Below are 25631 nucleotides of genomic sequence, written 5' to 3'. Positions count from 1 at the left end.
CACCACTTGTGCTGGCAGCTCGTTCCACACTCTCACCATCCTCTGGGTGAAGATGTTTCCCCTCATGTTCTCCTTAAACGTTTCACCTTTCACCCTTAACCCATGACCTCTGGTTGTAGTCCCACCCAACCTCAGCGGAAACAGCCTGCTTGCACTTACCCTCTCTGTACCTCTCATAATTTTGTATACCTCGATCAAATCTCCCCTCAGTCTTCAATGTTCTGAAGAATACAGTCCCAAACTAATCAATCTTTCCTTCTAACTCAAGTCCTCCAGACCCAACAACATCCTTGTAAATTCTCTCTGCACTCTTTCAACCTTGTTTACATCTTTCCTGTAGGTAGGTGACCAAAAATTGCACGCAGTACCATAATTAGGCCTTGCCAATGTCCTATACAACTTCAACGTAACATCCCATCTCTGTACTCAATACATTGATTTATGAAAGCCAATGTGCCAAAAGCTTTTTTTACAACCCTATCTACACGTGACACTACTTTCAACAAATTATGGACCTGTATTTCCTCAGTGCCCCACCATTCACTGTGTATGTCCAACTCTGGTTAGTCATACCAAAGTGCAAAACCTCACCCTTGCCTGCATTAAATTCCTTCTGCCATTTTGTCAGCTGGTTCAGATTCCCCTGCAAACAATGATAGCATTCATCATTGTCCACCACACCCTCTATCTTGCTGTCATTTGCAAATTTGCTGCTCCAGTTAGCCATATGATCTCCCAGATCACTGATACAGATGACAGGCAACAGTGGACTCATCAACAGTTCCCGCATCACTCCACTAGTCACAGGCTTCCAGTCAGAGAGGCAATCATCTGCTACCACTCTCTGTCTTCTCCCACAAAGCCGATGTCTAATCCAATTTACTACCTCATCCAGAATGCTGAGCGACTGAATCTCCTTGAACAGCCTCCCATGCTGGACCTTGTCCAATGCTTTGTTAAAGTCCATGTAGACAACATCTACTGCCTTGCCTTCATCAACTTTCATGGTAACTTCCTCTTTAAGATTGGTTAGACATGACCTACCATGCACAAAGCCATGCAGTCTATCCCTAATAAATCCATGCCTATACAAATACTCATAACTGGTCACTTAGAATAACTTCCAATAACTTTCCCACCACTGATGTTGGGGGGAGGGGGTGGGTGAGGCAGGGGTGTGGTGCTGGCCTACGATTTCCTGGTTTATTTTTAAAGCCTTCTTTAAACAGTGGAGCAACATTGGTTATCCTCCAATCCTCTGATACCTCTCCTCTCGCCAAGGATGATTTAAATATCTCCGCTTGGGTCCCTGCACTTGTCTCCCGCAGGGTCCGAGGGAACATCATGTCACGCCCATGAGCATTTATCCAGCCCAATAAGCCTCAGGTCCGCAAAAACTCCTCCTCTGTAATCTGTACAGGGTCCATGAAGTTGATAGTGCTTTGCCTCATTTCTATAGACTCTGTGTCTGTCTCCTGAGGCAAAGAAAGCATTTCAGATTTCCCCCATTTTTTTTGGCAACATGCAAAGCTTACAATTCTGATCTTCAGTGGACTAATTTAGTCCCTTGAAATCCTTTTGTTCTTAAACATATCTGCCGAATCCCTTAGGATTCTCCTTCACCAAGTCTGCCAGAGCAACTTCATGCCTTCTTTTCACCCTCCCGATTTCTTTCCTAAGCGTTCTTTTGCATTTCTCATACTCCAGTAGCACCTCATTTGTTCCGACCTGCCTGGACCTGCTGTGCACCTCCCTTTCTCTCTGAACCAGGGCCTCAATATCTCTCCAACACCAAGAATCCCTACACCTGTTATCTTTGCCTTTTATTCTGAAAGGCACATGCAAGCTTTGTACTCTCAAGATGTCACTTTTGAAGGACTCTCACTTTCCAAGTACACCTTAGCCAGAGAACAGTTTGTCCCAATCCAGCGTGGCCAGATCATTTCTGATACCATCACAGCTGGCCCGTCTCCAATCTGGAATCTCAAACAGCCGACCAGACCTATCCTTTCGCAGATATATTCTGAAACTGCTCTGACTTTCTGCCCTGCTGGTGTGATGTACTGGGGACCGAGACTTGAACTTACTCGGGTACTCCGCGACCGGATCTGGGACGCGGTCTGATTTGGGACGCTGTTGGCTTGCTTCTGTTGTTTGCATGACGTGTGTGATTCTTGTTCCCTCTCTTTCTCTGCGTAGTGGTTATTTGGATTGCACAAGTATCTCGTGTGTAATTAATGAATTATAACTGTGCTCTGAACCTTTGACTCACCCTGGAAAGGGTTCATGCAGATTTCGACGGACGTGCGATGGCAGGCATTGGGAGAGGTTGCATCAGTCTCTGGTCTGGAGGCTCCGAGGCTCAGGGTCACAGGAGAGGGCAGAGGGTTTGCAGGCTCACCGGGCACCATCAGGTGCACAGGCGTCCCCACCATCGAGCGCATCTTCGAGAGGCAGTGCCTGACCCTCTCCGTTCAGGACTCTCTCCGTTCGGGACGATGTCCAGTTCTTGTCACGCCCACTGGGGAGGAGATACGGGAGCCTGACGACCCAGTCAGAATGATTCAGAAGAACATATTCTCCTTCACCATCAGCTTTCTGAACAGTCTGTGTATGGACCGCAGCTAGTTACATGAATGGATTAAAAGTAACATTAGCAAATTTGCAGATGACACAAAGCTGGCTGGCAGTGTGTAATGTGAGGAGGATGTTATGAGAATGCAGGGTGACTTGGACAGGTTAGGTGAATGGGCAGATGCATGGCAGATGCAGTTGAATGTGGATAAATGTGAGGTTATCCACTTTGGTGGCAAGAACAGGAAGGTAGATTACTATATAAATGGTGTCAAGTTAGGAAAAGGGAAGGTACGAGATTTAGGTGTCCTTGTTCATCAGTCACTGAAAGGAAGCATGCAGGTACAGCAGGCAGTGAAGAAAGCTAATGGCATGCTGGCCTTCATAACAAGGGGAATTGAGTATAGGAGCAAAGAGGTCCTTCTGCAGTTGTACAGAGCCTTGGTGAGACCACACCTGGAGTATTGTGTACAGTTTTTGTTTCCAAATTTGAGGAAGGACATTCTTGCTATTGAGGAAGTGCAGCGTAGGTTCACGAGGTTATTTCCCGGGATGGCAGGTTGTCATATGTTGAAAGATTGGAGCGACTGGGGTTGTATACACTGGAATTTAGAAGGATGAGAGGGGATCTGATTGAAACATATAAGATTATTAAGGGAATGGACACGCTGGAGGCAGGAAGAAATGTTCCCGATGTTGGGGGAGTCCAGAACCAGAGGCCACAGTTTAACAGTTTAAGAATAAGGGGTAGACAATTTAGAATGGAGTTGAGGGAAAACTTTTTCACCCAGAGGGTTGTGTTTCTGTGGACTGATCTGTCTCTGAAGGCAGTGGAGGCCAATTCTCTGGATTCTTTCCAAAGAGTTAGATAGAGCTCTTAAAGATAGCAGAGTGAAGGGATTTGGGGAGAAGGCAGGAAAAGGGTACTGATTGTGGATGATCAGCCATGATCACAGTGAATGGTGGTGCTGGCTTGAAGGGCTGAATGGCCTACTCCTACACCTATTGTCTATTGTCTATTGCTATTCCTTCGTTTACATATTTTTGTTAATTTTTAGAATTTTAATGCCTTACACTGTGTTGCTGTCGCAAAACAGCATATTTCATGGCATAGGTTAATGATAATAAACGGAATTCTGCTTCAGACTCTCAGGGCAACTCCCCGTCTTGCAGTAATCTGCCAACTTCAGGTGCCGTTCCTGTCTGTAACAGAACAAGTTCTGAGCCAGATGTAACCTTGGCTACGATTACCACTTCCTGCTTTTCCATTGTGTAACTTGTTCTCCTGGTCTTGCCTGACGATTACCGTGACATCACACGAACACAGCAGCCCAACCCAACCCTCATTGTGAGCTAACTAGGCCATGGCGGACTGACCCTATCAGACATCTCCTCTTGAATCCACCACTCCCACCTCACGGCTAACTGGTTCTCTCCCCATTTCGGTTTTTGCAAGAGCTTCAGACCTGGAATATTCCTCAAAAGCTGACCTCCGTCCTTTAGGGATCTTTGGAAGAATACCAGTCTCCACTGGTTCCCCATCAATCCCCAGGAGCCTACCATTCACAGTGTGTCCTACCCTTGCACAGCGAGGTCCGTCTGGGACGGTGTGGAGGGAGTTTCACTCTGTGTCTGACCCCGGGAGTGTGTGATGGGACAGTGTGGAGGGAGCTTCACTCTGTGTCTGACCCCGGGAGTGTGTGATGGGACGGTGTGGAGGGAGATTCACTCTGTGTCTGACCCCAGGAGTGTATGATGGGACGGTGTGGAGAGAGATTCACTCTGTTTCTGACCCCGGGGGTGTGTGATGGGACGGTGTGGAGGGAGATTCACTCTCTGTCTGACCCCGGGAGTGTGTGATGGGACGGTGTGGAGGGAGTTTCAGTCTGTGTCTGACCCCCGGAGTGTGTGATGGGACGGTGTGGAGGGAGTTTCAGTCTGTGTCTGACCCCGGGAGTGTGTGATGGGACGGTGTGGAGGGAGCTTCACTCTGTGTCTGACCCCGGGAGTGTGTGATGGGACGGTGTGGAGGGAGCTTCACTCTGTGTCTGACCCCGGGATGCGTGATGGGACTTTGTGGAGAGAGTTTCACTTTTGGTTTGACTTCGGGAGTGTGTGATGGGACAAGATTGAAGACACCATATCTTTCTGTAGTCCCTTTATAAAGGTACTTGCAAGCTTAGATCAGGAAATCTATTCCAGCAATGAATAACGCCATTCAGATAAGATACGGGAGTTCCAAAGTTTGCAAAAACATCTCCTGATTTCACTTAAAGTTGCGTGACTTTCGCAGAAGTTACATAGTGCAGGGAAGAGGTCGGCAGAGAGAGAGTGAAAGGAGGGAGAAAGGGGAGAAGGGGAGGGGGTGGGGTGGTTTGGGGGCAGAGAGAGGGGAGAGTGGGGGAGAGGGAGACAGAGAGGGGTAGAGAGGGCAGAGGAGGACGGGGGACAGAGAGGAGGAGACAGGGCAGGAACGGCAGGGAGGTGGGTATGGGAGGGTGGGAGAGAAGGATGAGAAAGAGTGGGAGAGTGGCGAGAGAGATGGGTGAGAGGATAGAAAGGGGGAAGTGGGAGAGGGAAGAGGGAGGGGTAGAGAGGGGGCAGAGAGAGGGGAGGGGGGAGTGCGATAGTGGCAGAGATAGAGGGGAGAGTGAGGGGGAGAGAGGGGGTAGAGAGAGGGGATAGAGATAGTGGTAGGAGGGAGAGAGAGGTGGTGAGGTGAGAGCGGGAGTGAGATAGAAGGGAGAGTTATGAATGAGTGATGGGGACAGAGAGGGGTAGAGAGAGAGAGAGGGAGTGGAGGAGTGGGGGTTGAGGGAGAGGTGGAGGGAGAGCAGGGAAAGAGGAGGCGTGTGCATTGGGACGATGTGGAGGGAGTTTCAGTCTGTGTCTGACCCTAGGAGTGTGTGATGGGACGGTGTGGAGGGAGCTTCACTCTGTGTCTTACCCCGGGAGTGTGTGATGGGACGGTGTGGAGGGAGCTTCACTCCGTGTCTGACCCCGGGAGTGTATGATGGGACGGTGTGGAGGGAGATTCACTCTGTGTCTGACCCTGGGAGTGTGTGATGGGACGGTGTGGAGGGAGTTTCACTATGTGTCTGACCCCGGGAGTGTGTGATGGGACGGTGTGGAGGGAGCTTCACTCTGTGTCTGACCCCGGGAGTGTGTGATGGGACGGTGTGGAGGGAGATTCACTCTGTGTCTGACCCCGGGAGTGTGTGATGGGACGGTGTGGAGGGAGTTTCAGTCTGTGTCTGACCCCCGGAGTGTGTGATGGGACGGTGTGGAGGGAGCTTCACTCTGTGTCTAACCCCGGGAGTGTGTGATGGGACGGTGTGGAGGGAGCTTCACTCCGTGTCTGACCCCGGGAGTGTGTGATGGGATGGTGTGGAGGGAGATTCACTCTGTGTCTGACCCCGGGAGTGTGTGATGGGACGGCGTGGAGGGAGATTCACTCTGTGTCTGACCCCGGGAGTGTGATGGGACGGTGTGGAGGGAGTTTCACCTCCAAAAGGGAAAGTACGAGATCTAGGTGTCCTTGTTCATCAGTCACTGAAAGTAAGCATGCAGGTACAGCAGGCAGTGAAGAAAGCTAATGTCGGCCTTCATAACAAGGGGAATTGAGTATAGGAGCAAAGAGGTCCTTCTGCAGCTGTACAGGGCCCTGGTGAGACCACACCCGGAGTACTGTGTACAGTTTTGGAGTCCAAATTTGAGGAAGGACATTCTAGCTATCGAGGGAGTGCAGCGTAGGTTCATGAGGTTAATTCCTGGGATGGCGGGACTGACATATGTTGAAAGATTGGAGTGACTGGGGTTGTATACGCTGGAATTTAGAAGGATGAGAGGGGATCTGATTGAAACATATAAGATTATTAAGGGAATGGACACGCTGGAGGCAGGAAGAAATGTACCCAGTGTTGGGGGAGTCCAGAACCAGAGGCCACAGTTTAACAGTTTAAGAATAAGGGGTAGACAATTTAGAATGGAGTTGAGGAAAAACTTTTTCACACAGAGGGTTGTGTTTCTGTGGAATGATCTGTCTCAGAAGGCAGTGGAGGCCAATTCTCTGGATTCTTTCCAGAGTTAGATAGAGCTCTTAAAGATAGTGAGTGAAGGGATTTGGGGAGAAGGCAGGAACTGGATAATGATTGTGGATGATCAGCTGTGATCACAGTGAATGGTGGTGCTGTCTCGAAGGGCTGAATAGCCTACTCCTGCACCTATTGTCTATTGCTATTCCTTCATTTACATATTTTTGTAATTTATAGAATTTTAATGCCTTACACTGTGTTGCTGTCCCAAAACAGCATATTTCATGGCATACGTTAATGATAATAAACGGAATTCTGCTTCAGACTCTCAGGGCAACTCCCCATCTTGCAGTAATCTGCCAACTTCACGTGCCCTTCCTGTTTGTAACAGAACAAGTTCTGAGCTAGATGGTACCTTGGCTACGATTTCCACTTCCTGCTTTTCCATTGTGTAACTTGTTCTCCTGGTCTTCCCTGACGATTACCGTGACATCACACGAACAATGCAGCCCAACCCAACCCTCATTGTGAGCTAACTAGGCCATGGCGGACTGACCCTATCAGACATCTCCTCTTGAATCCACCACTCCCACCTCACGGTTAACTGGTTCTCTCCCCATTTCGGTTTTTGCAAGAGCTTCAGACCTGGAATATTTCTCAAAACCTGACCTCTGTCCCTTAGGGATCTTTGGAAGAATACCAGTCTCCACTGGTTCCCCATCGCTCCCCAGGAGCCTACCATTCACAGTGTGTCCTTCCCATGAACAGCGAAGTCCGTCTGGGACGGTGTGGAGGGAGTTTCACTCTGTGTCTGACCCTGGGAGTGTGTGATGGGACGGTGTGGAGGGAGTTTCAGTCTGTGTCTGACCCCCGGAGTGTGTGATGGGACGGTGTGGAGGGAGCTTCATTCTGTGTCTTACCCCGGGAGTGTGTGATGGGACGGTGTGGAGGGAGCTTCACTCCGTGTCTGACCCCGGGAGTGTATGATGGGACGGTGTGGAGGGAGCTTCACTCTGTGTCTGACCCCGGGAGTGTATGATGGGACGGTGTGGAGGGAGTTTCACTCTGTGTCTGACCCCGGGAGTGTGTGATGGGATGGTGTGGAGGGAGATTCACTCCGTGTCTGACCCCGGGAGTGTGTGATGGGACGGTGTGGAGGGAGTTTCAGTCTGTGTCTGACCCCCGGAGTGTGTGATGGGACGGTGTGGAGGGAGTTTCAGTCTGTGTCTGACCCCGGGAGTGTGTGATGGGACGGTGTGGAGGGAGCTTCATTCTGTGTCTGACCCCGGGAGTGTGTGATGGGACGGTGTGGAGGGAGATTCACTCTGTGTCTGACCCCGGGAGTGTGTGATGGGACGGCGTGGAGGGAGCTTCACTCCGTGTCTGACCCCGGGAGTGTGTGATGGGACGGTGTGGAGGGAGATTCACTCTGTGTCTGACCCCGGGAGTGTGATGGGACGGTGTGGAGGGAGATTCACTCCGTGTCTGACCCCGGGAGTGTGTGATGGGACGGTGTGGAGGGAGTTTCAGTCTGTGTCTGACCCCCGGAGTGTGTGATGGGACGGTGTGGAGGGAGTTTCAGTCTGTGTCTGACCCCGGGAGTGTGTGATGGGACGGTGTGGAGCGAGTTTCACTCTGTGTCTGACCCCGGGATGCGTGATGGGACTTTGTGGAGAGAGTTTCACTTTTGGTTTGACTTCGGAAGTGTGTGATGGGACAAGATTGAGGACACCTTATCTTTCTGTAGTCTCTTTATAAAGGTACTTGCAAGCTTAGATCAGGAAATCTATTCCAGCAATGAATAACTCCATTTAGATAAAATATGGGAGTTCCAAAGTTTGCAAAAACATCTCCTGATTTCACTTAAAGTTGCGTGACTTTCGCAGAAGTTACATAGTCCAGGGAAGAGGTTGGCAGAGAGAGAGTGAGAAAGGGGAGAAGGGGAGGGGGTGGGGTGGTTTGGGGGCAGAGAGAGGGGAGAGTGGGGGAGAGGGAGACAGAGAGGGGTAGAGAGGGCAGAGGAGGACGGGGGACAGAGAGGAGGAGACAGGGCAGGAACGGCAGGGAGGGGGGTATGGGAGGGTGGGAGAGAAGGATGAGAAAGAGGAGAGAGTGGTGAGAGAGACGGGTGGGAGGATAGAAAGGGGGCAGTGGGAGAGGGAAGAGGGAGGGGTAGAGAGGGGGCAGAGAGAGGGGAGGGGGGAGTGCGATAGTGGCAGAGATAGAGGGGAGAGTGAGGGGGAGAGAGGGGGTAGAGAGAGGGGATAGAGATAGTGGATAGGAGGGAGAGAGAGGTGGTGAGGTGAGAGCGGGAGTGAGATAGAAGGGAGAGTTATGAATGAGTGATGGGGACAGAGAGGGGTAGAGAGAGAGAGGGAGTGGAGGAGTGGGGGTTGAGGGAGAGGTGGAGGGAGAGCAGGGAAAGAGGAGGCGTGTGCATTGGGACGATGTGGAGGGAGTTTCAATTTGTCTGACCCCGGGAGTGTGTGTTGATGGTGCGGAGGGAGTTTCACTCTGTGTCTGACCCCGGGAGTGTGTGATGGGACGGTGTGGAGGGAGCTTCACTCCGTGTCTGACCCCGGGAGTGTGTGTTGATGGTGTGGAGGGAGCTTCACTCTGTGTCCGTCCCCGGGAGTGTGTGATCGGACAGTGCGGGAGGGATAGTGCCTTAGAATACCTTCCAATTACATTCCCACTACTGATGTTGTGGGGTGGGTGAGGGAGGGGTGTGGTGCTGGCCTACGATTTCCTGGTTTATTTTTAAAGCCTTCTTTAAACAGTGGAGCAACATTGGTTATCCTCCAATCCTCTGATACCTCTCCTCTCGCCAAGGATGATTTAAATATCTCCGCTTGGGTCCCTGCACTTGTCTCCCGCAGGGTCCGAGGGAACATCATGTCACGCCCATGAGCATTTATCCAGCCCAATAAGCCTCAGGTCCGCAAAAACTCCTCCTCTGTAATCTGTACAGGGTCCATGAAGTTGATAGTGCTTTGCCTCATTTCTATAGACTCTGTGTCTGTCTCCTGAGGCAAAGAAAGCATTTCAGATTTCCCCCATTTTTTTTGGCAACATGCAAAGCTTACAATTCTGATCTTCAGTGGACTAATTTAGTCCCTTGAAATCCTTTTGTTCTTAAACATATCTGCCGAATCCCTTAGGATTCTCCTTCACCAAGTCTGCCAGAGCAACTTCATGCCTTCTTTTCACCCTCCCGATTTCTTTCCTAAGCGTTCTTTTGCATTTCTCATACTCCAGTAGCACCTCATTTGTTCCGACCTGCCTGGACCTGCTGTGCACCTCCCTTTCTCTCTGAACCAGGGCCTCAATATCTCTCCAACACCAAGAATCCCTACACCTGTTATCTTTGCCTTTTATTCTGAAAGGCACATGCAAGCTTTGTACTCTCAAGATGTCACTTTTGAAGGACTCTCACTTTCCAAGTACACCTTAGCCAGAGAACAGTTTGTCCCAATCCAGCGTGGCCAGATCATTTCTGATACCATCACAGCTGGCCCGTCTCCAATCTGGAATCTCAAACAGCCGACCAGACCTATCCTTTCGCAGATATATTCTGAAACTGCTCTGACTTTCTGCCCTGCTGGTGTGATGTACTGGGGACCGAGACTTGAACTTACTCGGGTACTCCGCGACCGGATCTGGGACGCGGTCTGATTTGGGACGCTGTTGGCTTGCTTCCGTTGTTTGCATGACGTGTGTGATTCTTGTTCCCTCTCTTTCTCTGCGTAGTGGTTATTTGGATTGCACAAGTCTCTCGTGTGTAATTTATGCATTATAAATGTGCTCTGAACTTTTGACTCACCCTGGAAATGGTTCATGCAGATTTCTACGGACGTGCGATGGCAGGCATTGGGAGAGGTTGCATCAGTCTCTGGTCTGGAGGCTCCAAGGCTCAGGGTCACAGGAGAGGGCAGAGGGTTTGCAGGCTCACCGGGCACCATCAGGGGCACAGGCGTCCCCACCGTCGAGTGCATCTTCGAGAGGCAGTGCCTGACCCTCTCCGTTCAGGACCCTCTCCATTCGGGACGATGTCCAGTTCTTGTCACGCCCACTGGGGAGGAGATACGGGTGCCTGACCACCCAGACAGAATGATTCAGAACAACATATTCTCCTTCACCACCAGCTTTCTGAACGGTCTGTGTATGGACCGCAGCTATTCCCTCATTTACATATTTTTGTAATTTATAGAATTTTAATACCTTACACTGTGTTGCTGTCCCAAAACAGCATATTTCATGGCATACCTTAATGATAATAAACGGAATTCTGCTTCAGACTCTCAGGGCAACTCCCCGTCTTGCAGTAATCTGCCAACTTCAGGTGCCCTTCCTGTCTGTAACAGAACAAGTTCTGAGCCAGATGTTACCTTGGCTAAGATTTCCACTTCCTGCTTTTCCATTGTGTAACTTGTTCTCCTGGTCTTGCCTGACGATTACCGTGACATCACACGAACACAGCAGCCCAACCCAACCCTCATTGTGAGCTAACTAGGCCATGGCGGACTGACCCTATCAGACATCTCCTCTTGAATCCACCACTCCCACCTCACGGTTAACTGGTTCTCTCCCCATTTTAGTTTTTACAGGAGCTTCAGACCCAGAATATTCCTCAAAACCTGACCTCCGTCCTTTAGGGATCTTTGGAAGAATACCAGTCTCAACTGGTTCCCCATCAATCCCCAGGAGCCTACCATTCACAGTGTGTCCTACCCTTGCACAGCGAGGTCCGTCTGGGACGGTGTGGAGGGAGTTTCACTATGTGTCTGACCCCGGGAGTGTGTGATGGGACAGTGTGGAGGGAGCTTCACTCTGTGTCTGACCCCGGGAGTGTGTGATGGGACGGTGTGGAGGGAGCTTCACTCTGTGTCTGACCCCGGGAGTATGTGATGGGACGGTGTGGAGGGAGCTTCACTCTGTGTCTGACCCCGGGAGTGTGTGATGGGACGGTGTGGAGGGAGCTTCACTCTGTGTCTGACCCCGGGAGTGTGTGATGGGACGGTGTGGAGGGAGATTCACTCTGTGTCTGTCCCCGGGAGTGTATGATGGGACGGTGTGGAGGGAGTTTCACTCTGTGTCTGACCCCGGGAGTATGTGATGGGACGGTGTGGAGGGAGATTCACTCTCTGTCTGACCCCGGGAGTGTGTGATGGGACGGTGTGGAGGGAGCTTCACTCTGTGTCTGACCCCGGGAGTATGTGATGGGACGGTGTGGAGGGAGCTTCACTCTGTGTCTGACCCCGGGAGTGTATGATGGGACGGTGTGGAGGGAGTTTCACTCTGTGTCTGACCCCGGGAGTGTGTAATGGGACGGTGTGGAGGGAGATTCACTCTCTGTCTGACCCCGGGAGTGTGTGATGGGACGGTGTGGAGGGAGTTTCAGTCTGTGTCTGACCCCCGGAGTGTGTGATGGGACGATGTGGAGGGAGTTTCAGTCTGTGTCTGACCCCGGGAGTGTGTGATGGGACGGTGTGGAGGGAGCTTCACTCCGTGTCTGACCCCGGGAGTGTGTGATGGGACGGTGTGGAGGGAGCTTCACTCCGTGTCTGACCCCGGGAGTGTGTGATGGGACGGTGTGGAGGGAGCTTCACCTCCAAAAAGGAAGGTACGAGATCTAGGTGTCCTTGTTCATCAGTCACTGAAAGTAAGCATGCAGGTACAGCAGGCAGTGAAGAAAGCTAATGTCGGCCTTCATAACAAGGGGAATTGAGTATAGGAGCAAAGAGGTCCTTCTGCAGCTGTACAGGGCCCTGGTGAGACCACACCCGGAGTACTGTGTACAGTTTTGGAGTCCAAATTTGAGGAAGGACATTCTAGCTATCAAGGGAGTGCAGCGTAGGTTCACGAGGTTAATTCCTGGGATGGCGGGACTGACATATGTTGAAAGATTGGAGTGACTGGGGTTGTATACGCTGGAATTTAGAAGGATGAGAGGGGATCTGATTGAAACTTATAGGATTATTAAGGGAATGGACACGCTGGAGGCAGGAAGAAATGTTCCCAATGTTGGGGGAGTCCAGAACCAGAGGCCACAGTTTAACAGTTTAAGAATAAGGGGTAGACAATTTAGAATGGAGTTGAGGAAAAACTTTTTCACACAGAGGGTTGTGTTTCTGTGGAATGATCTGTCTCAGAAGGCAGTGGAGGCCAATTCTCTGGATTCTTTCCAGAGTTAGATAGAGCTCTTAAAGATAGCAGAGTGAAGGGATTTGGGGAGAAGGCAGGAACTGGATACTGATTGTGGATGATCAGCTGTGATCACAGTGAATGGTGGTGCTGGCTCGAAGGGCTGAATGGCCTACTCCTGCACCTATTGTCTATTGTCTATTGCTATTCCTTCATTTACATATTTTTGTAATTTATAGAATTTTAATGCCTTACACTGTGTTGCTGTCGCAAAACAGCATATTTCATGGCATACGTTAATGATAATAAACGGAATTCTGCTTCAGACTCTCAGGGCAACTCCCCATCTTGCAGTAATCTGCCAACTTCAGGTGCCCTTCCTGTTTGTAACAGAACAAGTTCTGAGCCAGATGTTACCTTGGCTACGATTTCCACTTCCTGCTTTTCCATTGTGTAACTTGTTCTCCTGGTCTTGCCTGACGATTACCGTGACATCACACGAACACAGCAGCCCAACCCAACCCTCATTGTGAGCTAACTAGGCCATGGCGGACTGACCCTATCAGACATCTCCTCTTGAATCCACCACTCCCACCTCACGGTTAACTGGTTCTCTCCCCATTTCGGTTTTTGCAAGAGCTTCAGACCTGGAATATTTCTCAAAACCTGACCTCTGTCCCTTAGGGATCTTTGGAAGAATACCAGTCTCCACTGGTTCCCCATCGCTCCCCAGGAGCCTACCATTCACAGTGTGTCCTTCCCATGAACAGCGAGGTCCCTCTGGGACGGTGTGGAGGGAGTTTCACTCTGTGTCTGACCCCGGGAGTGTGTGATGGGACGGTGTGGAGCGAGTTTCACTCTGTGTCTGACCCCGGGAGTGTGTGATGGGACGGTGTGGAGGGAGCTTCACTCTGTGTCTGACCCCGGGATGCGTGATGGGACTTTGTGGAGAGAGTTTCACTTTTGGTTTGACTTCGGGAGTGTGTGGTGGGACAAGATTGAAGACACCATATCTTTCTGTAGTCCCTTTATAAAGGTACTTGCAAGCTTAGATCAGGAAATCTATTCCAGCAATGAATAACTCCATTTAGATGAAATATGGGAGTTCCAAAGTTTGCAAAAACATCTCCTGATTTCACTTAAAGTTGCGTGACTTTCGCAGAAGTTACATAGTCCAGGGAAGAGGTTGGCAGAGAGAGAGTGAAAGGAGGGAGAAAGGGGAGAAGGGGAGGGGGTGGGGTGGTTTGGGGGCAGAGAGAGGGGAGAGTGGGGGAGAGGGAGACAGAGAGGGGTAGAGAGGGCAGAGGAGGACGGGGGACAGAGAGGAGGAGACAGGGCAGGAACGGCAGGAAGGGGGGTATGGGAGGGTGGGAGAGAAGGATGAGAAAGAGGGGAGAGTGGTGAGAGTGAGGGGTGGGAGGATAGAAAGGGGGAAGTGGGAGAGGGAAGAGGGAGGGGTAGAGAGGGGGCAGAGAGAGGGGAGGGGGGAGTGCGATAGTGGCAGAGATAGAGGGGAGAGTGAGGGGGAGAGAGGGGGTAGGGGGAGAGAGGGGGTAGAGAGAGGGGATAGAGATAGTGGATAGGAGGGAGAGAGAGGTGGTGAGGTGAGAGCGGGAGTGAGATAGAAGGGAGAGTTATGAATGAGTGATGGGGACAGAGAGGGGTAGAGAGAGAGAGGGAGTGGAGGAGTGGGGGTTGAGGGAGAGGTGGAGGGAGAGCAGAGAAAGAGGAGGCGTGTGCATTGGGACGATGTGGAGGGAGTTTCAGTCCGTGTCTGACCCCGAGAGTGTGTGATGGGACGGTGTGGAGAGAGGTTCACTCTGTGTCTGACCCCTGGAGTGTGTGATGGGACGGTGTGGAGGGAGATTCACTCTGTGTCTGACCCCTGGAGTGTGTGATGGGACGGTGTTGAGGGAGATTCACTCCGTGTCTGACCCCTGGAGTGTGTGATGGGACGGTGTGGAGGGAGATTCACTCTGTGTCTGACCCCGGGAGTGTATGATGGGACGGTGTGGAGGGAGTTTCACCTCCAAAACGGAAGGTACGAGATCTAGGTGTCCTTGTTCATCAGTCACTGAAAGTAAGCATGCAGGTACAGCAGGCAGCGAAGAAAGCTAATGTCGGCCTTCATAACAAGGGGAATTGAGTATAGGAGCAAAGAGGTCCTTCTGCAGCTGTACAGGGCCCTGGTGAGACCACACCCGGAGTACTGTGTACCGTTTTGGAGTCCAAATTTGAGGAAGGACATTCTAGCTATCGAGGGAGTGCAGCGTAGGTTCACGAGGTTAATTCCTGGGATGGCGGGACTGACATATGTTGAAAGATTGGAGTGACTGGGGTTGTATACGCTGGAATTTAGAAGGATGAGAGGGGATCTGATTGAAACATATAAGATTATTAAGGGAATGGACACGCTGGAGGCAGGAAGAAATGTACCCAGTGTTGGGGGAGTCCAGAACCAGAGGCCACAGTTTAACAGTTTAAGAATAAGGGGTAGACAATTTAGAATGGAGTTGAGGAAAAACTTTTTTCACACAGAGGGTTGTGTTTCTGTGGAATGATCTGTCTCAGAAGGCAGTGGAGGCCAATTCTCTGGATTCTTTCCAGAGTTAGATAGAGCTCAAAGATAGTGAGTGAAGGGATTTGGGGAGAAGGCAGGAACTGGATACTGATTGTGGATGATCAGCTGTGATCACAGTGAATGGTGGTGCTGGCTCGAAGGGCTGAATGGCCTACTCCTGCACCTATTGTCTATTGTCTATTGCTATTCCTTCATTTACATATTTTTGTAATTTATAGAATTTTAATGCCTTACACTGTGTTGCTGTCCCAAAACAGCATATTTCATGGCATACGTTAACGATAATAAACCGAATTCTGCTTCAGACTCTCAGGGCAACTCCCCATCTTGCAGTAATCTGCCAACGTCAGGTGCCCTTCCTGTCTGTAACAGAACAAGTTCTGAGCCAGATGTTACCTTGGCTACGATTTCCACTTCCTGCTTTTCCATTGTGTAACTTGTTCTCCTGGTCTTGCCTGACGATTACCGTGACATCACACGAACACAGCAGCCCAACCCAACCCTCATTGTGAGCTAACTAGGCCATGGCGGACTGACCCTATCAGACATCTCCTCTTGAATCCACCACTCCCACCTCACGGTTAACTGGTTCTCTCCCCATTTCGGTTTTTGCAAGAGCTTCAGACCTGGAATATTTCTCAAAACCTGACCTCTGTCCCTTAGGGATCTTTGGAAGAATACCAGTCTGCACTGTTTCCCCATCGCTCCCCAGGAGCCTACCATTCACAGTGTGTCCTTCCCATGAACAGCGAGGTCCCTCTGGGACGGTGTGGAGGGAGTTTCACTCTGTGTCTGACCCCGGGAGTGTGTGATGGGACGGTGTGGAGGGAGATTCACTCTGTGTCTGACCCCAGGAGTGTGTGATGGGACGGTGTGGAGGGAGTTTCACTCTGTGTCTGACACCGGGAGTGTGTGATGGGACGGTGTGGAGGGAGTTTCAGTCTGTGTCTGACCCCGGGAGTGTGTGATGGGACGGTGTGGAGGGAGCTTCACTCTGTGTCTGACCCTGGGATGCGTGATGGGACTTTGTGGAGAGAGTTTCACTTTTGGTTTGACTTCGGGAGTGTGTGATGGGACAAGATTGAAGACACCATATCTTTCTGTAGTCCCTTTATAAAGGTACTTGCAAGCTTAGATCAGGAAATCTATTCCAGCAATGAATAACTCCATTTAGATGAAATATGGGAGTTCCAAAGTTTGCAAAAACATCTCCTGATTTCACTTAAAGTTGCGTGACTTTCGCAGAAGTTACATAGTCCAGGGAAGAGGTCGGCAGAGAGAGAGTGAAAGGAGGGAGAAAGGGGAGAAGGGGAGGGGGTGAGGTGGTTTGGGGGCAGAGAGAGGGGAGAGTGGGGGAGAGGGAGACAGAGAGGGGTAGAGAGGGCAGAGGAGGACGGGGGACAGAGAGGAGGAGACAGGGCAGGAACGGCAGGGAGGGGGGTATGGGAGGGTGGGAGAGAAGGATGAGAAAGAGGGGAGAGTGGTGAGAGTGAGGGGTGAGAGGATAGAAAGGGGGAAGTGGGAGAGGGAAGAGGGAGGGGTAGAGAGGGGGCAGAGAGAGGGGAGGGGGGAGTGCGATAGTGGCAGAGATAGAGGGGAGAGTGAGGGGGAGAGAGGGGGTAGAGAGAGGGGATAGAGATAGTGGATAGGAGGGAGAGAGAGGTGGTGAGGTGAGAGCGGGAGTGAGATAGAAGGGAGAGTTATGAATGAGTGATGGGGACAGAGAGGGGTAGAGAGAGAGAGGGAGTGGAGGAGTGGGGGTTGAGGGAGAGGTGGAGGGAGAGCAGAGAAAGAGGAGGCGTGTGCATTGGGACGATGTGGAGGGAGTTTCAGTCCGTGTCTGACCCCGAGAGTGTGTGATGGGACGGTGTGGAGAGAGGTTCACTCTGTGTCTGACCCCTGGAGTGTGTGATGGGACGGTGTGGAGGGAGATTCACTCTGTGTCTGACCCCGGGAGTGTGTGATGGGACGGTGTGGAGGGAGCTTCACTCTGTGTCTGACCCCGGGAGTGTATGATGGGACGGTGTGGAGGGAGATTCACTCTGTGTCTGACCCCTGGAGTGTGTGATGGGACGGTGTGGAGGGAGATTCACTCTGTGTCTGACCCCGGGAGTGTGTGATGGGACGGTGTGGAGGGAGATTCACTCTGTGTCTGACCCCGGGAGTGTATGATGGGACGGTGTGGAGGGAGTTTCACCTCCAAAACGGAAGGTACGAGATCTAGGTGTCCTTGTTCATCAGTCACTGAAAGTAAGCATGCAGGTACAGCAGGCAGCGAAGAAAGCTAATGTCGGCCTTCATAACAAGGGGAATTGAGTATAGGAGCAAAGAGGTCCTTCTGCAGCTGTACAGGGCCCTGGTGAGACCACACCCGGAGTACTGTGTACAGTTTTGGAGTCCAAATTTGAGGAAGGACATTCTAGCTATCGAGGGAGTGCAGCGTAGGTTCACGAGGTTAATTCCTGGGATGGCGGGACTGACATATGTTGAAAGATTGGAGTGACTGGGGTTGTATACGCTGGAATTTAGAAGGATGAGAGGGGATCTGATTGAAACTTATAAGATTATTAAGGGAATGGACACGCTGGAGGCAGGAAGAAATGTACCCAGTGTTGGGGGAGTCCAGAACCAGAGGCCACAGTTTAACAGTTTAAGAATAAGGGGTAGACAATTTAGAATGGAGTTGAGGAAAAACTTTTTCACACAGAGGGTTGTGTTTCTGTGGAATGATCTGTCTCAGAAGGCAGTGGAGGCCAATTCTCTGGATTCTTTCCAGAGTTAGATAGAGCTCTTAAAGATAGTGAGTGAAGGGATTTGGGGAGAAGGCAGGAACTGGATACTGATTGTGGATGATCAGCTGTGATCACAGTGAATGGTGGTGCTGGCTCGAAGGGCTGAATGGCCTACTCCTGCACCTATTGTCTATTGTCTATTGCTATTCCTTCATTTACATAGGGGTAGAGAGAGAGAGGGAGTGGCGGAGTGGGGGTTGAGGGAGAGGTGGAGGGAGAGCAGGGAAAGAGGAGGAGTGTGCATTGGGACGATGTGGAGGGAGTTTCAATTTGTCTGACCCCGGGAGTGTGTGTTGATGGTGTGGAGGGAGCTTCACTCTGTGTCCGTCCCCGGGAGTGTGTGATCGGACAGTGCGGGAGGGATAGTGCCTTAGAATACCTTCCAATTACATTCCCACTACTGATGTTGTGGGGTGAGTCAGGCAGGGGTGTGGTGCTGGCCTACGATTTCCTGGTTTATTTTTAAAGCCTTCTTTAAACAGTGGAGCAACATTGGTTATCCTCCAATCCTCTGATACCTCTCCTCTCGCCAAGGATGATTTAAATATCTCTGCTTGGGTCCCTGCACTTGTCTCCCGCAGGGTCCGAGGGAACATCATGTCACGCCCATGAGCATTTATCCAGCCCAATAAGCCTCAGGTCCGCAAAAACTCCTCCTCTGTAATCTGTACAGGGTCCATGAAGTTGATAGTGCTTTGCCTCATTTCTATAGACTCTGTGTCTGTCTCCTGAGGCAAAGAAAGCATTTCAGATTTCCCCCATTTTTTTTGGCAACATGCAAAGCTTACAATTCTGATCTTCAGTGGACTAATTTAGTCCCTTGAAATCCTTTTGTTCTTAAACATATCTGCCGAATCCCTTAGGATTCTCCTTCACCAAGTCTGCCAGAGCAACTTCATGCCTTCTTTTCACCCTCCCGATTTCTTTCCTAAGCGTTCTTTTGCATTTCTCATACTCCAGTAGCACCTCATTTGTTCCGACCTGCCTGGACCTGCTGTGCACCTCCCTTTCTCTCTGAACCAGGGCCTCAATATCTCTCCAACACCAAGAATCCCTACACCTGTTATCTTTGCCTTTTATTCTGAAAGGCACATGCAAGCTTTGTACTCTCAAGATGTCACTTTTGAAGGACTCTCACTTTCCAAGTACACCTTAGCCAGAGAACAGTTTGTCCCAATCCAGCGTGGCCAGATCATTTCTGATACCATCACAGCTGGCCCGTCTCCAATCTGGAATCTCAAACAGCCGACCAGACCTATCCTTTCGCAGATATATTCTGAAACTGCTCTGACTTTCTGCCCTGCTGGTGTGATGTACTGGGGACCGAGACTTGAACTTACTCGGGTACTCCGCGACCGGATCTGGGACGCGGTCTGATTTGGGACGCTGTTGGCTTGCTTCCGTTGTTTGCATGACGTGTGTGATTCTTGTTCCCTCTCTTTCTCTGCGTAGTGGTTATTTGGATTGCACAAGTATCTCGTGTGTAATTAATGAATTATAACTGTGCTCTGAACCTTTGACTCACCCTGGAAAGGGTTCATGCAGATTTCTACGGACGTGCGATGGCAGGCATTGGGAGAGGTTGCATCAGTCTCTGGTCTGGAGGCTCCGAGGCTCAGGGTCACAGGAGAGGGCAGAGGGTTTGCAGGCTCACCGGGCACCATCAGGGGCACAGGCGTCCCCACCATCGAGCGCATCTTCGAGAGGCAGTGCCTGACCCTCTCCGTTCAGGACTCTCTCCGTTCGGGACGATGTCCAGTTCTTGTCACGCCCACTGGGGAGGAGATACGGGAGCCTGACGACCCAGACAGAATGATTCAGAACAACATATTCTCCTTCACCACCAGCTTTCTGAACAGTCTGTGTATGGACCGCAGCTATTCCCTCATTTACATATTTTTGTAATTTATAGAATTTTAATACCTTACACTGTGTTGCTGTCCCAAAACAGCATATTTCATGGCATACGTTAATGATAATAAACGGAATTCTGCTTCAGACTCTCAGGGCAACTCCCCGTCTTGCAGTAATCTGCCAACTTCAGGTGCCCTTCCTGTCTGTAACAGAACAAGTTCTGAGCCAGATGTTACCTTGGCTACGATTTCCACTTCCTGCTTTTCCATTGTGTAACTTGTTCTCCTGGTCTTGCCTGACGATTACCGTGACATCACACGAACACAGCAGCCCAACCCAACCCTCATTGTGAGCTAACTGGGCCATGGCGGACTGACCCTATCAGACATCTCCTCCTGACTCCACCACTCCCACCTCACGGTTAACTGGTTCTCTCCCCATTTTAGTTTTTACAGGAGCTTCAGACCCGGAATATTCCTCAAAACCTGACCTCTGTCCTTTAGGGATCTTTGGAAGAATACCAGTCTCCACTGGTTCCCCATCGCTCCCCAGGAGCCTACCATTCACAGTGTGTCCTACCCTTGTACAGCGAGGTCCGTCTGGGACGGTGTGGAGGGAGTTTCACTCTGTGTCTGACACCTGGAGTGTGTGATGGGACGGCGTGGAGGGAGCTTCACTCTGTGTCTGACCCCGGGGGTGTGCGATGGGACGGTGTGGAGGGAGTTTCACTCTGTGTCTGACCCTTTTTTTTTTACAAAATTCTTTATTACAAATGTCGGTGCTATACAATATTTACAAACCCAGTGACTAACATATTTACTACACTACAAACAGACAATACATCTTAAACCAATATATTGCCATCCTCATCAATGATGGCATTTACACCCCGCGGAGCCCAACGGTCCCGGAACACCTCTACGGTCGCCGTGGACTGTGCGTATTCCTTTTCAATGTTCACCCGGGCACGAACATACCCCCTAAACATAGCCAGGCAGTCCGCCCGGGGAGAACCTCCTGCCACCCTTTTCCAGGAGCCACGGATGGCAATTTTCGCCAGCCCCAGGAGCAAGTTGACAAGGACATCCTCATCCCTCTGTGCCCCCCTCCTTACTGGATGACCATATATAAATAGGGTGGGACTGAAATGCAACCAGAAGGCGAGAAGCAGCCCACGCAAAAACGCGAAAAGGGGCTGCAGCCTCACACACTCCACGTACATGTGGTACACGGTCTCCTCCAGCCCGCAGAAGTGACACGCGGCTGGGAGATCCGTGTACAGACTAAAGAACTTATTGCAGGGCACCGCTTTATGCAGCACCCTCCAGCCGAGATCCCCAAGGTGCATGGGGAGGACTCCCTTGTAAAGGGACTTCCATTGGGGACCCCCCTCACCTCCAGGTGGAAAGACCGACCGCCATGGCGTGTCGGGACGGTGGACAAAGGCTAGGAAGTGGAGGGTGTGGAGCAGCAGCCCATAAAGGTACCTCCTGCCTGCATCCCTGAATGGGATTGTGGGTGTCGATGAAAGACGGCTCAAGTTGTGTGGATTCGTCTCTCGGGTAAGGCTGCGGGGCCTGGGCCCGACGAGCAGCTCAGCTTGAGTCGATCCACACACCTGAGCCGCACCGACATCCGCTGAGGCAGGGCAAGGGTCGGCCAGGACCCCGCCCTCTGCCAGAGGAGGGGATTCCCGGCCTGAGGCAACCATGTTCCAGACTCTCAGTAGGTCCTGATAGAAGCCGGGCAGCCTCTGCAAAGCAGCACGGCTGACGCCTGCCGGTGGTAGCTGCATATCTTCGTGAAGGCAGCAGCCCCTCCGGAGGAAGAAAGTCGCCAACACGTGCCACCTGGGAGGGCGCTCGGCGTACAGGAATCTCTGCAGAGTCCTGAGGCGGAGAGCCGCCAGTCGTGTGCGTACACACACCAGCGACTGTCCGCCCTCTCCTACTGGGAGACTCAGAACTGCTGCAGAGACCCAGTGTTTCCTGTTTCCCCAGAAGAAGTCCACCAGCTTCCTCTGCATTCTCGCAACAAAAGGGGCAGGGGGGGCCAAGGTGACCATCCGGTACCACAACATGGAGGCCACCAGCTGGTTTATGACCACCACCCTGCCTCGATAGGAAAGCACCCTGAGAAGGCCTGACCAGCGCCCAAGCCGGGCCATGACCTTTGTCTCCAGGTCCTGCCAGTTCGCCAGCCAGGTCTCCCCAGAAGGACTCAGGTAGACTCCCAGATAGAGAAGACGTCTGGTGCTCCACTCAAAAGCTCTCATCTCCTCCGGCAGGGAGTCCACCTGCCACTGGCCTACTAAGAGTCCGGAACATTTCGCCCAGTTGATCCTGGCGGAGGATGCCGCCGAGAAAACATCTTGGCACTCGCGCATCCTCCGCAGGTCACAGGGGTCTGTCATCATGAGGAGTACGTCATCGGCGTAGGCCGAGAGGACGACCCTCATGTCCGGTTCGCGCAGAACCAGACCTGTCAGCCTTCGCCGAAGGCGGCCGAGGAATGGCTCGACACAGATCGCATACAGTTGACCGGACATGGGGCACCCTTGACGCACTCCTCTTCGGAAGTGGATAGGTCCTGTCAGTGATCCGTTGATCTTAACTAGGCACTCTGCGGCAGAGTACAGGAGCCGAACTCGGGCCACAAAGTGTGGTCCGAGCCCAAAAGCCTGCAGGGTGCCCAGCAGGAAACTGTGGTCCACCCGGTCAAACGCCTTCTCCTGGTCAAGAGAAAGAAACGCTGCCGGGGTCCCAGTCTCCTGGAGCAGGTGGATCAGGTCCCGTACTAGGTGGACATTGTCCTGGATGGAGCGGCCCGGGACCGTGTAAGATTGGTCAGGATGGACCACCTGTCCAATTACCGAACCCAGACGGTTGGCCATTGCCCGGGCGAAGATCTTGTAGTCCGCGCACAAGAGGGAGACCGGCCGCCAGTTCTTTAGCAGGCGGAGGTCTCCCTTCTTGGGCAGTAGGACCACAACAGCTCTTCGCCATGAGAGGGGCATTTCTCCGGTGGCTAGGCTCTCCCCTAGGACAAGGCTGTAATCATCCCCCAGGACATCCCAAAAAGCCTGATAAAACTCAACACTCAGTCCATCCAAACCAGGGGACTTGCCCCTCCGGAGTTGCCGAAGGGCAGTGGACAGCTCCTCCCGAGTCAGGGGGGCATCCAGACGCACTGCATCCTCTGGACTGACCTTAGGCAAATCCTTCCAGACCTCATTGCACGCCTCCGCATTTGACGGATCAGGCGAGAATAAGGACCGATAGAATGAACGGACCTCGTTGTTAATTCCATCAGGGTCCGTGATGGAGGAGCCATCGGCAGCCAGCAATTCCACTAGCTGCTTTTGAACTCCCCGCCACCTCTCCAACGAGTAGAAGAAGGGTGAGCCACGGTCCAAATCCTGCAGCATTTGGATCCGTGACCTCACGTACGCACCTCGGGACTGCTGAAGCTGCAAGTCCCTTAGTGCGTCCTTCTTCTCCTGGTATTCCTGCCACAGCTGCTGGTCTCCAGTGGTCGGACCGAGGCGGGACTCCAGGTCAAGCAACGCTCTCTCAAGCCGCTCAATCTCAGAGCCCCGCCCTTTGGTCGACCCCCTAGTGTACTCCCGACATAAAAACCGGATGTGGGCTTTGCCCACATCCCACCATAGCCGTAGGGAGCAGAACTCTCTCCGCCTCTCCTTCCAGGAGACCCAGAACGCTCGGAACGAATCCCGGAAACGGCTGTCCTCCAGCAGCCGGTTGTTAAAATGCCAATACCCGGATCCCACCCGAGGGTGTAGTGGAATAAATTCCATCCACACAAGGTGATGATCCGAGCACGACACTGGCCGCATGGAGGACGCCGACACGCGGGAGGCGTAGGCCCGAGAGATGTAAATGCGGTCTATCCTGGAACCTCCTTCTCTAGACCTTCTCGAGAAGGCGCTAGAGTTGGGGTGAAAATTCCGCCAGCTGTCCACCAAGTCAAAGGAGCCGACTAGCTCCTTTAACTTTTTTGCTGATGCTGGGTCGCGTTGGAGGCCCGAACGGTCCTCCGCCTCGAGGGTACAATTGAAATCTCCCCCGAGGATGACGCAGTCCCCAGGATCGATGGAGCTCAGCAGGGTGGACAGCTGACAGAATAGGCGCGTCTGCATCACACCGCGCCTGGGAGCGTACACATTGATAAAATGCAATGGTACGCCATCCAGGCGCACAACCAGGTGGAGCAGACGGCCGGGCACAACGTCTTGGACTCTTTCAATTACTGGCTGGAAGGTCGGGGCCAACAGGATCGCCACCCCGCTAGAAATGGAGCTGAGGTGGCTCATGTAGACCCCGCCCTGCCACTCCAGGAGCCAAGCAGACTCGTCCCCAGGGATGGTATGGGTTTCCTGCAGGAAACTCACCGTATACCGCCCATCCCTGAGGACTGAGAGATTGTTATGCCTGCGAAGAGGACCCCTGCTGCCGTTTACATTGAGACTAGCTATGGTAAGCTTCATGGCGGGAACACACTAGGTCTCAGCAGCTGCGCCCATTTCGGTGAGAGCGGAGGTGCCTTCCACCACACTGTCCGGAAAGAAAGCAAGGATACCTTTTGCTTTCCGGGCTCGAGCGGTACCAGCAACACCCTGTGACCCACCATCCCCCGTAGGAGCGAGGCTGCTTCTCCCTCTGATGTCCCTTACTAGGTCATCCAGGAAAGATTTTAGTTGCCGTCTGTCGTTCCCCACCACCGCATTCCTCTTTCCCTTTCCCTTTCGTCTGAGGATGACTCGCAGGGACCTCACCAGCCTCGGCATGCTGGGCCAGCGAAGCGAGGCTAGCTGAGGCCGGTGCTTGGCACCCTCAGAGGTGAGAATGAAATGCTTAATTTCCTCTACAGGTATCAATGGGGATTTCTCAGGAGGGGTGAGGATGTCCATTGTTTCACTATCGAAAGAGTCCCCCTCCAACCCGTCACTGCAGACAGAATCCCCATCGGCCTCCCCGCATGTTCCAATAGATGGCTGCGCCTGCGTCCCACACCGCGCAGCGGGCACCTCGCTCTTACCTGCCTTCTCCACCGTCGCATCAGCCTCATCCACATTTGCGACAGTGGAGAGACAATCCCCAGGGACTCCCTGCAAGTCATTTATTGCTGGGGTCGATGTGCACAGAATATCGTCCTCCCTAGGGGGCAGGCATAGAGGGGAACCCGGCACCTTTGGTCCAAGGGATTCATAAGCCGCCTGGTGCTGAGAATGAGAGAGCTTTGCCTCGTCTCCTCTTACACTATTCGGTACACTGGCCTCCAGAGAGGCGCTGACTTGTAGGTCCTGGGTGGAGGCCTCCAGGGCTGCCTCATTTGTGCAAACAGGCCTATCACAAGCTTTTTGCACAACCACACCATCTACCCCAGGACTGGTGGCTACATCTGAGGACTCAGGTTTAGAACCAACCCCTACCCGGATTCCCACCCCTTCCTGGGACTCCCCCGCATCTACATCCCCTGCCCTCTTGCGGGAACGTTCCCTTCTCCTCTTCACGCTGGAGGAGCACACAGGTGCAGGCTTCACCGATGGGGCGGCGCCTTCTGTTTCCATCGCCCCGTCTGCTTGCGCACCTCCCCGAGCCCCACGCTCCACTTCAGACGAAATGGGTGTGA

At 52.2% G+C, this 25631-nt stretch overlaps 1 long non-coding RNA gene across 3 annotated transcripts in view; it reads right to left on the bottom strand.

The window, feature by feature from the left end:
* LOC134352672 (uncharacterized) overlaps nt 1–20446 on the bottom strand; it is a 28398-nt gene extending 7952 nt beyond the window's left edge. The window contains exons 1-3 of one of the 3 annotated variants that reach the window (XR_010019434.1): nt 19651–20446; nt 10432–10701; nt 2273–2624 (exon numbers count right to left, since the gene is read on the bottom strand). This is a non-coding gene — a long non-coding RNA (uncharacterized LOC134352672). Of the gene's footprint in view, nt 2625–10431; nt 10702–19650 lie in introns of all 3 variants that reach the window. The other 2 variants (XR_010019433.1, XR_010019432.1) reach the window with 2 other exon arrangements.
* Nucleotides 20447–25631: the final 5185 nt, after the last annotated feature.

Source organism: Mobula hypostoma, chromosome 10 (genome assembly GCF_963921235.1).
Source record: "Mobula hypostoma chromosome 10, sMobHyp1.1, whole genome shotgun sequence".
Classification (NCBI taxonomy): domain Eukaryota; kingdom Metazoa; phylum Chordata; class Chondrichthyes; order Myliobatiformes; family Myliobatidae; genus Mobula; species Mobula hypostoma.
This window is presented reverse-complemented; position numbering and strand designations above follow the sequence as displayed.